This window comes from Mesoplodon mirus (assembly GCF_964341445.2).
Source record: "Mesoplodon mirus genome assembly, chromosome: X".
In the NCBI taxonomy this organism is placed as follows: domain Eukaryota; kingdom Metazoa; phylum Chordata; class Mammalia; order Artiodactyla; family Ziphiidae; genus Mesoplodon; species Mesoplodon mirus.
The window spans coordinates 132,776,940-132,793,080 of record NC_138981.1 but is presented as its reverse complement, the minus strand read 5'-3'; positions in this window follow the sequence as shown (position 1 = coordinate 132,793,080).

The window sequence follows — 16,141 nt, the reverse complement described above, 5'->3', positions numbered from 1 at the left end:
AGGCTGGCCTTTGGATGGTTGGTAGTGGTGGAGCTGCAGTTGACTTGAGCGGGCTGCCGTGAAGTCCTAAGGACTATTGCAGCCCTGTGATCTCGGTAAGACTCATGGCGATTTCATTCGACTGTTGCTAACAGCGTGAACTCCCACATGTGAGCAAAGCTATCGTGTGTTTTCCAATAGAACACGAGGGAACACACAGGATCCTGTCGTCTGATGCTCTTCATCTTCTTCCTAGGACAACTTGGAGCACAAGAGCAGATCCTCATTGAGTGATGGATGCGAGTTGCAGCATGGAAAATCATCGTGTCTCGATGTACGGAAAATTCTTGAATGTATTCAGTATGATGTGATGGGAAGTAGGTGAACAGTCTATTTGGAAGTGGCAGAAGTACCGGGTAAGTCCTCCAACACGAAGGCATGCTGTATGCGGGGACGTGCCGAGACGGTTGCTGGTCTCTCAGGCTTTTCCTAAGCACTGCCTGCCTGGGTAGAGTGAGGCTCACAAGGAATATCATTTGTCGTGGCCTTTGGATCCGTTCTAGTGTTAGAGACGCACGTATCTTTGAGCTGCTTGACATGGCATGGCGAAGGCCCGGGGAGCGACCAGGATCCCTGGCATTTTGTGGATGAATTCGGTGCTTGAATATTCCTAATAGTGTGGCTAGCTTCCGTTTAGTAAAATAAACACAGTTCCCATCAGGAAAAGTGATAAAGGGACGAAGATTTTCCCATGGTACCCTCGTGTTTCTGCCAGTACTCATAGAACCGGTGAGGAGATGTCAGTGAGTTGGAATGCAGGTCTGAGGGCAGTGGGTTAGCACTGTCTATATCTCTCGATACATCTTGGGTACAGTCATCAAGGTGTGGTTGGCACAGAGAAGCAAACTTCTGTACAGATTGGAAATGAGACTCAGCAGGTCCCCCAACTTGAGGCCGTGCTGTGTGCAGTGCCCATCCCAGAACGGTGCCGTTTACTAGACTAGGGATACATGGGGCCTTTCTGGGTCGAGTACTGTGCAACTGGAGTATTGTTTGTGGTGCCTCTGGATGGGCCTTGGGCTTGGTGCTGCAGGTGGTCATCCTCCACGAAGTCACGAAGACTGTGGAAGCCACATAGATCTCAAGCGCATCTTGATGATTTACCTGTTCCATCCTGAAAAACGTTAACATGTATAAAGTGAATAAGGTAAAGTTAATTGCTCATAGAGTAGCAGATAACAGAAAGCAAGATCATTTTCCTTGTGTTCACATAATTCTCCAAATATGCATAGAGTAGCTGAGGAGATCCCCATGGTGGAGAGATGCAAGTCGGATTAGAGTGGGTCGAGATATTGTGAATGGGTACGTGTCAAGCCCGGGTACAGTCATCAGGCTGTGATGGATAGAAGTAAGAAAGGTACATGTGTGATTGAGAGGGAGGTAGGGCCTGTCCTCCACCTTGAAGCTGTGCTGTGTGCGGTGCCCTGCCCGGACAGGTACTGTTCACTTATAGTACTAGTTTACATGCTGTCTAGGTAGAGTAAGGTGCACAAGAACATCCTTGGTGGTGGCCTATGGAACAGTGTCGGGGGTGGATTTGCAGATGTCATTGACATCGATGCATTGATATCCTAATGACTCTGGAAGCCATTTGTGTTTCTGAAATCCTCAGGATGAATTAGGTAGTCTTTTCCTTACAAAGTGAACAGAAAGAGGTTGCAGGAAGGGCATCATTCCTATGAAAAGAGGAGAGAAGTACAATCTGCGTTTTTCTCATGGGGTCCTGATACTTCTCAGGTAGGTATAGAGGTGGGTGGACGTGCGGATATCCAGTGAGGGAAGGATGCAGGTTGGAAGGCAGCGGTTTGATATCCTCTAAGGCTGTGGATATATCGTGGGTGCAGCTGTCAAGATGTGATGGGGGGCAGATCAAATTTACTCTCGAAAGTTGGAATGGGATGGGGGCAGTCCTCCACAGAGAGCCCTGTTGTGTGTGGTGCCGTACTCAGACAGGTGCTGAGTACATGTATTTTGGGTAATTAGTTCCTGTCCAGGTAGAGAATCGCTCAACAAGAACAACTTTTAGGCTGGCCTTCGGACGCGTGGTAGTGGTGGAGTTGCATTTGTACTTGAGCTGGCTGCCATGAAGTCACGTGGACTCTGGCAGCCACCTCATCTCTGGAACACTCGACGCAATTGTATTAGTCTTTTGCTAGCATTGTGTACACCGCCAGCTGAGAGAAGGTAATGGGACTTTCCAATAGAACAAGACAGAACTCTAATGATCTTGTCCTCTGATGCTCCTCCTCCTCATCCTATCATAATTTAGAGCAGAAGAAAGGATCCCCATTGAGTGATGGGTGCAAGTTGCAGGTGGGTGAATCATCATTTCTCTATTTAGGGAAAATTCTTGAATTCATTCAGTATGATGTGGTGGGAAGGGTGGTGAACACTCCATTTGGAAGTGCCAGAAATCCTGGGTAATACCTCCATTTCGAAGCTTCGTTTTGTGTGGGGCTGTTGTCCTTCGTGGGCTGATCTCTCAGACTTGGCGTTAAGAGTGTCTACCTAGTTAAGGGGTCTTTCACAAGGAACATCATTAGTGGTACTGTTCAGACACTTTCTAGTGGTAGAGTTGCATGTTTCATTGAGCGTCTTTCCATGGCTTCAAGAGGACCTGGAATGGACCTTGATCCCTGTCCTTTTGAGGATGTTTCTGAGACTCGAATATTCCTAGTTTGGGCACTCATAGGTTAGGAAATGGAAATACAATTCCTACCACGAAAAGTTCTAAAAGGAGGAAGCTTTTCCCTACAGTATCCTCGTCATTCTGCAGGTACTCATAGAACCGGTGATGAGGTCCTCAGTGAGGTGGAATGCAAGTTTGTGGGCATTGGGTCAACACTGTCTAAGTCTATGGGTGAATCTTGGGTGCAGTCATCAAAGTGTGGTCGGCATAGAGAAGAAAACTTCGCTACATAGTTGGATAGAGACTCACTAGGTCCTCCACCTTGTGGCCATGCTGTGTGCAGTGCCCAACCTGGAATTGTGTCGTTCACTAGAGAAAGGGTAAACAGTGCCTTTCTGGGTAGAGTACTGTGCAACTGGTTTGTCGTTTGTGGTGGCCTTTGGATGAGCGCTGGATTTGAGGCTCCAGGTGATCTTCCTCAAAGAAGTCAGGAAGGCCCTGTAAGCCATATAGATCTCAACTTCTTCTTGATGATGATTTACCTGTTGCACCTGAAAAACGTGAACATGTATAAATTGACTAAAGTAAAGATAATTGCTAATAGAGTAGCAAAGAACAGATGCCTAGATTTTTCCTCCTGTGTTCACTTAGTTCTCCATATATGCATAGAGCAGCTGAGGAGGTCAGCAGCTGAGCTGATCTCCCTGTGCTATGTGGCTGCTTCCCACTAGCTATCTATTTTACATTTGGTAGTGTATATATGTCCATGCCACTCTCTCACTTTCTCCCAGCTTACCCTTCCCCCTCCCTGTGCCCTCAAGTCCATTCTCTATGTCTGTGTCTTTATTCCTGTCCTTCCCCTAGGTTCTTCAGAACCCTTTTTTTTTAGATTCCATATATATGTGTTAGCATACGGTATTTGTTTTTCTGACTTACTTCATTCTGTATGACAGTCTCTAGGTCCATCCACCTCACTACAAATAACTCAATTTCATTTCTTTTTATGGCTGAGTAATATTCCATTGTACATATGTGCCACATCTTCTTTATCCATTCATCTGTTTTGGACACTTAGGTTGCTTCCATGTCCTGGCTATTGTAAATAGAGCTCCAATGAACACTGTGGTACATGACTTGTTTTGAATTATGGTTTTCTCAGGGTATATACCCAGTAGTGGGATTGCTGTGTCATATGGTAGTTCTATTTTTAGTTTTTTGAGGAACCTCCATACTGTTTTCCATAGTGGCTGTATCAATTTATATTATCTTTAAAATTTATAATCATTTCATACAGGTAGGAAGCATTGGTGTATAGTTAAGAGACTTGACTTTTTCTCCAAAGAAAGTGAGGGTTGAATATTCATTCTGATTTTTTTGGTAGTAATTTTATGCCATAAGTCTAGTTTTACCTCACAGTGACCAGTGTATCCAAGAGATACTTATCGGTAGATTTCCATATTCCATATATAGTTTTTAACACTGTTCACTTTGTGGTACCATAGCTCAAATGCATTTTCTCCTTTTAAACAAACATATACTGTGATGATTAATTTTATGTGTCATCTTGGTTAGGCTATGGTACCCAGTTTTTGGTCAACAGCAGTATAAATGTTGCTATGAAGGTATTTTTTCAGATGAGATGGAACTCAAGATGCAGCATCAACTCTTGCCCTGCATCCACTTTGCTGGACTTCCCTGCAGATTTCAAACTTGCCAACAATCACATGAGCCAATTCCTTAAAATAAATATCTCACTCTCGCTTTTGCTCTTGCAGTAGCTCTGGTGTGTGAGTGTGTGTGTGTGTAAATTTGGTTCTGTTTCACCAGAGAACCTTAATACATATTCCATGTCCCCTTAAAAGAAGCTGATGTGTGTTTCTCTAAGTGTAATACAGCTGCATTTTACAACAAATGGGATCATGTACTGAACTTTGTGTAATATGGTCAAACCACAAAATTCTTTTTCTGGTTTTAATGGTATCTACTTTAGGGTTAATGATATGAACTAAGAATTTTTTTAAACACTTACATGTTTTCCCATATGCTGCAACAACATACAGTTCTTTTCTAGCAAAGTTTCTGTGAGTTATATGGGCAGTAACTCTGTGTGTTTATTTCTCTAACTTGTATTAATACATTGCCATGTAGGATCTTGTGTGTGAAATGATCCTCCTTATTCTTCCTGTTTGAGGATTTGCAGGACAATTTGAGTCATTTATATGTAGGCATTCAAAAATTGCATCACTTTGTCAAATTTCCCTGAATGTAACATTAACCTTTCTGATATTGTTTTTACAATGTGCGGAAATTTGGGCAAATGAAAATCTTCAAAAATAGAATTTTCTCATCTCCTGATGTGGGTATATGCCATACAGATTTTGTTTTCTTCAGGAAAGTCATGCTGTGGTCTTCATAGATAGGTAGAATATATATTATATATGTTAGAAGGTTTTTCCTAGCACTTTTCTTTTTTTTCTTTTTATGTTGTGTACATTCTTATCCCCAACACTTTTGTTGACTGATTATTGGTGGTGGACAGATAACATGCCTAGATTTGCCTACTCAACTTACTTCTCTATCAGTTATTATCATATTTTAGCCCACTTTAGTTGGATAATTGCATTTAAAAGTTTTATGTAAATTAAATAAACCTTCCAACTACATTGAGCTGTTATGAACTGCTTTACAATGGAATAGCAAAATAGGTGGATAGCACCTTAAGTGCTAACTTGTTTTTAATCACTTTTCTTTCCACTCACTGGGTATATTTTTTTAACTTTTATTTTTTGGCTGTGTTGGGTCTTCATTGCTGCACGCGGGCTTTCTCTAGTTGTGGCGAGCGCGGGCTACTCTTCATTGCGGTGCGCAGTCTTCTCATTGCGGTGGCTTTCGTTGTGGAGCACAGGATCTAGGCACGCGGGCTTCAATAATTGCAGCACGCAGGCTCAGTAGTGGCACTCAGTAGTTGTGGCTCATGGGCCCTAGAGCACAGGCTCAGTAGTTGTGGTGCAGGGGCTTAGCTGCTCCACGGCATATGGGATCTTCCTGGACCAGGGATTGAACCTGTGTCCCCTGCCTTGGCAGGCAGATTCTTAACCGCTGTGCCATCAGGGAAGTCCAGCTGTAACTTTTAAAATTGTATCTTCCTAAGTCTTTCTCAGGGTTTCTTTTCAGCAATTCATTTATTCTGAGAACTTGGTAGTAACATCTGGAGTTTTGGGGGACTTGGCTTCCAGCACATTCTGTGTTACTACTGCCGTCCTGAGTCACTGCCATCTGGAAAATTTTTGGTATGAAAAACCAGGCTCGTTAGTATATGGGTTGCTTTCACCTTGTCAGAGAAATTCGTCAAAAGAAGTTCCTTCTTTGTAGACAGGTAAGTTTGGAAATAGAAAATCAACATTTAATAATTAGATAGGTTTTGGCACATATGAATCTAATCTTTTGATAGTAAATTTGCTTTTGTTTCTGAATTGCTTTTTCAGGTTCCAAAAGTATTTTCACATGTTGCCTCATGACAAATCAGGGCATTAGGGTTATTAAAAGTTTATTCAGTTCTGGGTTGCTGTGAGTATCTAACCACAGAAATGTTTCATGAACTTTTTCTCCCAGGTAAGTAATAATTCACCAGATGATGCTTATTACTATTACAACTACTCTATGAATATAAACATAACTAGTACTAGTCTGACTAACTTTATAAGTATTGCTAAGATGAAGTTCAATTTTTACCTTTTCTTTTACTTAGGTAAATTATGTGTTTATAAAAACGGGATCATGCTGTACACCTTCTGTTCAATACACTGTGGATATCCTCACTGTTAAGTAGGATTTTTTAAAGTTTGTTTTAAATTCCTACACTTTAATCCATGCAGAATGTGTGATGGTGAGGGCAATGAAGTGAGGATTTTACTTGATTATTTTCTCTCTCAGATAAGGAATTAATCAAGTGCTATTTCAGCTGTCTGTTTTCTTCCAGTGAACTCTTGATTCTTTGAACCTATTCCACACCATTTCAATTATTGTAGCTTTACCATAGACAATGAATTTCAATATCTTGTTTATTTATTTTCTATCTATTACAATTTTCTGAACTACTTTACCATTTTTCAAAATTTTTCAATTAATTCTCTGCATTAATTACAATAATATTATCTTTGGGTTTTTTGTATTGATTTTTCTACATTGATTTTTTTAAAAAAACAAGCAATGTTTTCTCAGCCTAACTAGACAAAATCAGTAAAATTGAACATTGAAAACATAGTAACATCCCCACATTAACCCTCTATTCTAAAGAAAGAATTTTTCTTTAGGCATTTTTTAGAACTTCAGAACATTTACATCATTCTCCATACTGAAACATACATTTGTATACATACATATATGCATATATGTAAAATATATTTTGTGTGTGTATGTCACAGAAAATCTGAAAGTCACTGCTCAATTCAGAATACACACAAACAATTACCTCTCTTGATTTCATATGATATTTGTTGGGATTTATTGTTGTAAAAATAATTTATCATTTTTTCACCTAAATATCATTATATGATATAGCATTTTAACTCTCATTTTTAATTAGAACTTAGTATTTGTTGACAGTTTTACTTCTTTTGAGGTAAAAGTCACATATAGTGAAATTCAAAAATTTTAAGTGTACTTACATGAGAATTTGCTAATTCATACACCCATGTAACACAAACCCTTATCAAGTTATAAAATATTACCATTCCCCGCCCCCAGATTTCCTCATGCTTTTTCCCACTCCACCCCCAGAGCGATTCACTATTATTTTTCTACCACAGATTAATTTTACGTGTTCTAGAACTTCATGTGAATGGGATAAGGTAGTATGTAGTCTTTTGCACATAGCGCTTTCATAAACAAACTGCTTTTGAGATCTATCCGTTTGATCTACCAGTCTTTCACTAGTTTTTATTGCTGAGTAGTATTCCATCATATGAATCTATCAGATTGTTTGGGCTATTATAAATAAAGCAGCTATTAACATCCGTGTACAAGTCTGTTTGTGGATATATTGATATATTTTCATTTCTCTTTGGTAAATACTTAGGAGTGCAAATGCTGGTTCATAGGGAGGGGTATTTTTAATTTTATGAAAAGTTGAGGTACCTTTGCCCAAAGTGTTGTAGACTTTTACACTGCCATAAACATTATTTGACAGTTCGGATTGTTCATCATCTCCACCAACATTTGCAGTTGTCACAGTCTTTTTTTTTTCTTTTAGCCATTCTGTTGGAGTATAGTGATCCTCATTATGGTTTTAATTTGCATTTATTCCTGATGCCTAATGATATTTGCCTATAAACTTTTCCCTGTTTATTATTTACTAATATATTATTATACGATTATATTATACAATAATATACAATATATTATTTTATATTATTATATATATTATTATACAATAATATACAATAAAATTCACTGATTTTATGTGTAAATTTTGAAGGTTTTTGGTAATAGTATACAACTATATGTACATAGTCAAGACATAGAACAGTTCTGTCATCCTAAAAAATTTCCTCATGTTCTCTTGTATTCAGTCTCCTGTCCCATCCTGGGACTCAGGCCACCATTAAAAATGCTTTCTTACACAATAGGTCTGCCTTCCATAACGTTTCATATAAATGAAATCTTTTTTGTTTTGCTTTTCTCACTTAGCATAAGCCATTTCAGACTTATCTATGTTATTGCATATATCACTTTTATTATCCCTTTCTGTTGCTATATTGCTTTCCATGGTATGATGTACCATAATCTGTTTAGTCATTTACCAGTTTTTGGACCCGTTTTTGCTTCCATTTTGGTCTACTATGAATTATGTTTCTATGAGCACTACTGTACACGTTTTTATAAGGGCCTGTATTTTTATTTCTCTTGGGTAAACATCAAGGAGTAGAATGACTAGGTCATAGAGTACAAATATATTTAGCTTTATAAAGTATTGCCATACTGTTTTCCCAAAGTGGGTAAACAATTTTGCCTCCATGCCAGCAATGAATGAGTTTTACTTTCCCTACAAACTCAACAACAGTTGGTAATGTCGGTCTTAAAATTTTACTCATTCTTGTCTGTATGCAGTGGTATCACATTTTGGTTTTAATTTACATTTATCTGATGACTACTGATGTTGAACATCTTTTTTGTAAATGTATTGATCACATGTATGTCTTCTTCTGTGAAGTGTCTGCAGATTTTTCTCATTATTGGGTTGTTTCATTGAATTGTATAAGTTCTTTCATATTCTGGATACAATCACTTGTTTGGATATGTGTTTTGGAACAGTTTTCTTCATTTGTGACTTGTAATTTTTTGTCTTAAAAATGTCTAGAATAACATCTTTTTTTAATCTTGAAGACTCTATTATATTAAATTCTTCTTTTGCTTTTCTCTTTTGGTGTTCTGCTTAACAACTATTTGACCTAGTGTCACAAAGTTATTTTTCCATATTTTCCTATAGAAGTTTAACAATGTTCCTTCTTATAGCTAGGTCTATGATCCATTTTGAGTATGATGTGAGGTAAAGGTAGAAGTTCATTTTTTTTTACATACAGATATCTAATTTTTGTAGTACCAAGTATTGAAAAGACTATCTTATCTCAATTAAGTTGCACTGGCAAATTTATCAAAGATCAATTGATCTAATATGTTGGAATCTGTTTCTGGACTCTTCTCTATTCCATTAATCTGTATGTTTAACCTTAAAACAAAACCATGTTGTCGTGAATTCTGTAGCTCTATAGTAGTTCTTGATACAGGTAGTATAAATCATCCAACTTTGTTCCTTTTTGGAAATTGTTTAGGTATTCTAGGTCCTTTGTCTTTCTAAATAACTTATACATTGAAATTACCAATTTATTCAAAAAATCTTGTTAGGATTTTGATTATGGTTGCATTGAATCTATGTATTAATTGGGATGAGTTAACATCTGAAAAATATTGAGTCTCCTTCAATCCAAGAATATGATACATCCCTCCATGTATTTAGTACTGTACTTTAATTTCCTTTGCAGTGTGTTGTAGGGTTCCACATAAAAGTTTTCCACATTTTTATTTAATTCTGGAATATTTTTATTTGTTATGCCTTTGTGACTGAATTTTATTTAATTTTATGTTCTAATTGTTGGTTGCTATTATATAGAAATGTAATTGATTTTTTTATATAGTGAACTTGTACTCTGCAACCTAAATTCATTTATTAGTTCTAGTAGCTTTTAGATAGATTCCTTAGAGTTTCTAAATACATGATTATGTTATCTCAAAGACCGTTTTACTTTTTTCTTCTAAATATGTATTCCTTTTATTTCTTTTTCTTCCCATATAGAGCTAGCTGGGACCTCTAGTACAATGAAAAATAAATGCATTGAAAGCAAATATAGTAGACTTGTTCTCAGTCTTAGAAAGAATTGAGCCTTCCGCCATTGAATATGTTGTTAGGTGTATGTTTATCATAGGTGTCCTTAATTAGACTTTCCTTCTGTTTATAGTTTTCTAAGTTTATTTCTAAAATGAAAAGGTGTGTAATTTTGCCAACTAAAGCATCTGTCGAAATGATACTATTTTTTCTTTTCCTTAAATCTCTTAATATGATGTATTGCATTGATTGGCTTATTACATTGATTGGTTTTAGAATGTTAACCAATCTTGTGAGATAAAGAAATGTTATTCCTGTATATTTCTATTCTCTCTTCCTCCCTTTCATGTTACTATAGTTACACATATTACACCTGTATATATCATAAAACCAACAGTACATTGCTATAATGATTATTTTATATAATTTTATGTCTATTAAAGAAGATTATAAAGGAAAGGAGAGCAAGTGTGTGTTTACAGAATTCGTTATATTAACATTCTTACTATTTCTGGTTCTCTTTATTTGTTCCTGTGGATTTGAGTTAGCATAGGTTATAATTGACTTACTCTGATACAACTTTGGTCCCACCCACCTTTTTTTTGCCATGATTTTCAAATATATTACTTTTTTATATTTTATGTGCCTACAAATACAATACATATTGTTCTATACAGTTGTTTTTAAATCGGTTAAGAGAAAGAGGGAGAAATACGTATTTGTACTATCTTTTATAATTACATAATTACTTTTATCAGTGTTCTTTTTTTTTTCATGTGGATTTGAATTAGCGTTTAGAGTCGCTTCTTTTCAGCTCAAAAAGCTTCCTTTAGTATTTCTTGTAAGGCAGTTTTACTACCAACAAATTCAGTTTTTCTTTATCTGAGAATGTATTTTGTCTTCTTTGCTTTCTTTTTGTTTTTTGAAAGATACTTTTGCTGGAGGGAAGATTCTTGGTAGACAGTTATTTTTTTCTTTGAGTGCTTTGAGTATGTTGTCCCAATGCCTTCTTACTTCCATTGTTTCTGATTGGAAGTCAGCTATATATATATACACTAATATGTATAAAATAGATAACTAATAAGAACCTGCTGTATAAAAAATAAATTAATTTAATTAAATTTTTAAAAATGCATGATTCAGAAGAAAAAAAGAAGTTGGCTCTTATTCTCAGTGGGGTTCTTTTACATGTGACAAGTCATTGTGCTCTTGCTGTTTTCATGATTTTCTCTTTGTATTTCAGCCTTTTTTCTAAGATGACTCCATATGAATCTCTTTGCATTTATATTTACTTAGAGTTGGTGACTTTTTTGATGTTTAAATTTGTTTTTCATCAAATTTGGAAGTATTTTAGCCATGATTTCTTTGAATAAAATTTCTGCTCTTTTCTCTTTCCTCTTGTTTTCATGTCCAATTACACATATGTTGATGTTCTTAATGGTGTCCCACATTTCTCGGACACTTTGTTCAATTTTCTTCATTTTTTTCTGTTTTTCATATTGCATAATCTATCCATCTTTCTTCACGTTTGCAGATTTTTTTTCTGCCAGTTCAAATCTACTGCTAATCCCCCTAGTGAAATTTTCACTTTAGTTATTGTAATTTTGAATTCCAGAATTTCTGTTTGGTTGTTTTTAACAATTTCTATCTCCTTGTTGGTTTGCAGTATTTGATGAGACATTGCTGTCATCATAGCTTTCTTTAGTTAAACATGGTTTCTTTTACCTCTTTGAACATATATTTATAATGGCTGCTTTGTACTCATTGTCTTTTAAATTCAATATATGGGCTGTCTCACTGGCAATTTCTATTGTTTGGTTTTATTCTTATGTACATGTCATGCTTTCCTCTCTTTTTTTGTACCTCTTGTTATTTTTTGTTGAGAACTCAACATTTTAGGTAATATATCAACTCTGGAGTTTTGCCCTCATGTCCTGTTTTTGTTATTGTTTGCTTTTGCATTTGTTTAGTGACTTGGCTGTCCTGTCTCAATGAATTATATTTCCCCCTCAATGTGAAGCCTGTGATTTTGTTTCTCAGAGGGTGAAGACTTGGGAGTGAACAAAGTTACCATGCCTTGACAGTGGTTTTACCAATGCTGTCTTTGATTTTCTCTTTCCCTAATTTCTCAGTTAGGCTGTCTGTTGGCCTCATTTGGTCTCACATCCAGTTGTTAGGCTTCACTAATTGCCAGATGATTGCTCTATTGTTTTTGACAATGACCTGGGGCATAAAATGCTCTAAAGTCTGATCCAATTAAACTCAGGCAAGGATAGTTTTTGAGACCAGTCTTTGAGGTTTGTTTTGACCCTAGGAGGGCTTTTCTTACCTGTCCCTTTCCTTCGTTTTCTCTATTGAACTAGTTGGGCTATGGTTTAGCTTGTTGCTCTTAATTAAGAGGAGTTTCTTGCCTCTTCTTATTTTCTTACCACCAAAATAGCTATTGTTTTCAAGAGCACTCTTAGTCTTGAACTTTTCTGCACTCTATTTTAAAATCAAGTCAGTTCCTATGGGAAGAGCTTTGGACCTCTCTTTTCTTATAGACTTCTTTACTCCACACACAAAGTTTCTGAGCTACTTATCTGGGTGCTGGGCAGGGTGGTAGACTCTGGTCTTCTCAGCTTACCTCTCCAAATGAGGAACATCCTCTTCAATAAGCAAGCTAGGGTAAGGGTGATCAGAGCTCCAGTATTCTCAGATAGCTTCATCTAGTGTAGAAGCTACATCATATGAGTATGGGATGGATGTAGGAAAGGAGCCTCCAACCTCTGCATTCACAAGGAATTTAAACTTTTCAACTTGGAATGGAAGAGGATGAGAAATGCTGGTGGCCTGCCCCTCCCACTTAGGTACCATATCACTCGATTGAGAGCTGAGAGGAGAGACAACCTATCTTCTTGGCTACAGTCACAGGGAATCAGGGTTTCTTCAACCTGAGCTGGGGGAGAGAGAGAGAGAGGAAGTGGATCCTGGCTCAAGTGCCACAGACTCTTGATGTTCTTACCAGGTCAGTAAATTTTGCTTCAACGTGTGTTTCTTCATTTGGTGTATGAACTTAGGACATTTTCCAGAGACTGCTTTTTATAGTTTTCACCAGTTATGCTTATTTCTCTGGGGCATGAGTTTGCAAAGCTCCTCATGCTGCTGTCCCAGAACTGAAACTCATTACTGTCAATTTTCCAGGATTCTGTTTCATAACATAGCTATTACCTAAGTTTCAGCAATACTCTAGGTTTTTATAGAGAGTATTAAAATATCTGTTTGATGCATTGTGATATTTAGAAATGTCAATACCAATTTTTCTTTTTCTTTTTTTTTTAATTTTTATTTTTGGCTGCGTTGGGTCTTCATTGCTGCACGTGGTCTTTCTCTAGTTGTGGTGACTGGGGGCTACTCTTTGTTGCAGTGCATGGACTTATTGTGGTGGCTTCTCTTGTTGCAGAGCATGGGCTCTAGGCATGCAGGCTCAGTAGTTGCAGCATGAGGACTCTAGAGCACACAGGTTTCAGTAGTTGTGCCACGTGGGCTCAGTAGTTGTGGTGCACAGGCTGTAGGGTGCACAGGCTTCAGTAGTTGTGGCTCATGGGCTCTAGAGTGCAGGCTCAGTAGTTGTAGCACATGGGCTTAGTTGCTCTTCAGCATGTGGGATCTTCCCGAACCAGTGATAGAAACTGTGACCCCTGCAATGGCAGGCAGATTCTTAACCACTGTGTCGCCAGGGAAGTCCCCAAGTTTTCTTGTATGTGCTCTTTTTTGGGGGAGAGGGCATATCATGGAAGTCAAACTGCAGTGTCTTATTTAATAATGTGTCTGAGATCTGGCACATAGATAAACATGTTGGTGTTCACTTTGGGTCAGCTCTTTCACTGTTGTGCTTATAGTCAATGAAAAGTATAGACTTTTTAGGGGTCTTATTGTATTAAAGAACATTTATAGTCATATATAAGGGTTATTAGTTATTTATTAGGGTGAATCCTAATGTTCAGTTCCTGCCCAGTGAGCACTTAGTTTCTGAGGAGGAGCTAAACTTATCAATTAATGTGCCTTCTTAGACTTTGAGCTCTTATCTTAATAACCCACTGAATTGATTGTCTGTTATTTTTATTTTTTTTTTATTTTTTTTTTCTTTTTGCGGTATGCGGGCCTCTCACTGTTGTGGCCTCCCCCGTTGCGGAGCACAGGCTCCGGATGCGCAGGCCCAGCGGCCATGGCTCACGGGCCCAGCCGCTCCGCGGCATATGGGATCCTCCCAGACCGGGGCACGAACCCGTATCCCCTGCATCGGCAGGCGGACTCTCAACCACTGCGCCACCAGGGAGGCCCCTGTCTGTTATTTTTAATTGTGTTTGTAATACCACCTGCCTCATCTTGTCTTTGCATGAACTCTGATGTGCTAACAGTAGTTCCTATTTTATGTTACTTTTGTGAATACAGAATTGGAAAACTCATGTAAATATACAAAGCAATATGTAATTGTGATCTGCTGCTGTTGTTCTTGTTATTAATAGGTATTATTCATTCCTATCTCCAAAAGAGGTAAACTTGAAATTGGTTTGATTAAATACCATTTTTAGGCCTTACCCCCCCTTTTTTTTTACAATTTTGAATATATCTTCTCATTTAAATATTTTGTTTGAAAAAAGAAAACATCATTATTGTTGCTAAAATAGATACAGAGAAAGTGATGATTTCTGCCACCATTCCCCTTTGATCATACTCCCAGCCTCACCCCCAGGTACCCATTATGAACAGCATTTGCTCATATTTGCTCAATCTAATACATATCCTTTGATAACCATGACTTTTCATATATCTTACTCTCATGTAGACATAACAAGGAATTTGTTTTCATTCTATAAACACTGGAAAGTTTAGAGTTCTAAACACTCTAAACAAGATTATAGTATATACATACTTTTCAGTAAATAGCTTTCCTCCTCAAAAACATTACTCATGTATATCCTTCCAAGTCAAGTTTTGTATATAAACTATAATGTAAAGTAATATTTAACTTCATTATTTCCTCAAATACACAATTTTTCCAACAGATTTTTTTTTCTTGTAAATTTGGTCCTTTAATCTATTTAAGTTATTTTTGCCATTATGATAAATCCACTTTATCCCTTAGTGATGGTATAGAGATTTTATTTTAGTTTTGAGGTCATCTTGGTTAATCTCACCATCTTATATTTGCTCATAACCTGTGGTAGCACTTTACCAAATGCCAATAGAGTTGAATTAACATTTTTCTTCCTCCCCCTGTACTCTGGACCTAAAATCGTAAAACATTTTCAGGAAAATGAACAATTTTTGCAGTATTGCATCTTCTCATCCATGGAGATTGCTATGTATTCATTGATCTATATTTTATACTATACTATACAGTTTTTAATTTGCTTAATATGGCCCCTGAAGTATTTTTGATAATTTTGTTGCTTGATAATTTACTTTTGACTGTGTTTTTTTTTTGCTGTTATATATTCTATTTGATTATCATTGCAGTACATGGAAGCTACTGAGTGTATATTTATTTTTCTGAATGCCTTTCTAAATTTTCCTACTAGATTCCATGCCTTTTAAATTTTATTTTCTTGAATTATCTCTGTGGAGAAGTGTTTTTATTCTAGGTCCCTTGAAACAGCATCACCAAATATTAATATATACCATATCCACACAGTGCTGTGAATTACCAGAAATTAGGGTGACAACAGATTGCTTTTGGATATGCATTCCACTCCTCACCTCCCCATCCTTGTATTTGAGACTAGAGTTTTTCAGTTCTGCTTTATTGAGAACTTGAGTTAAAACTTTTTTGAGGGGCCTTGATGTCAGTTGGCTTAATACTGGGTGATTAATCTTAGATTTGAAGTGAGAATACTGACTGTATTGTAACTTGCTGACAGGTAGTCTCTAGCTGCTAAACCAAAATGTTACCAGTAAAGGTAATTAGTTAAAACTGGATTCTAATGTTCTGGTATATCCACTGTGTGTCTGCTGTTTTAACATTAAGGAAGCATTCTTACTTTTTGGACACATTTGAAGCTTAAGAGAAATTAGGAGTATGATTGCTGGGAGTTTTTTTAAATTCAATT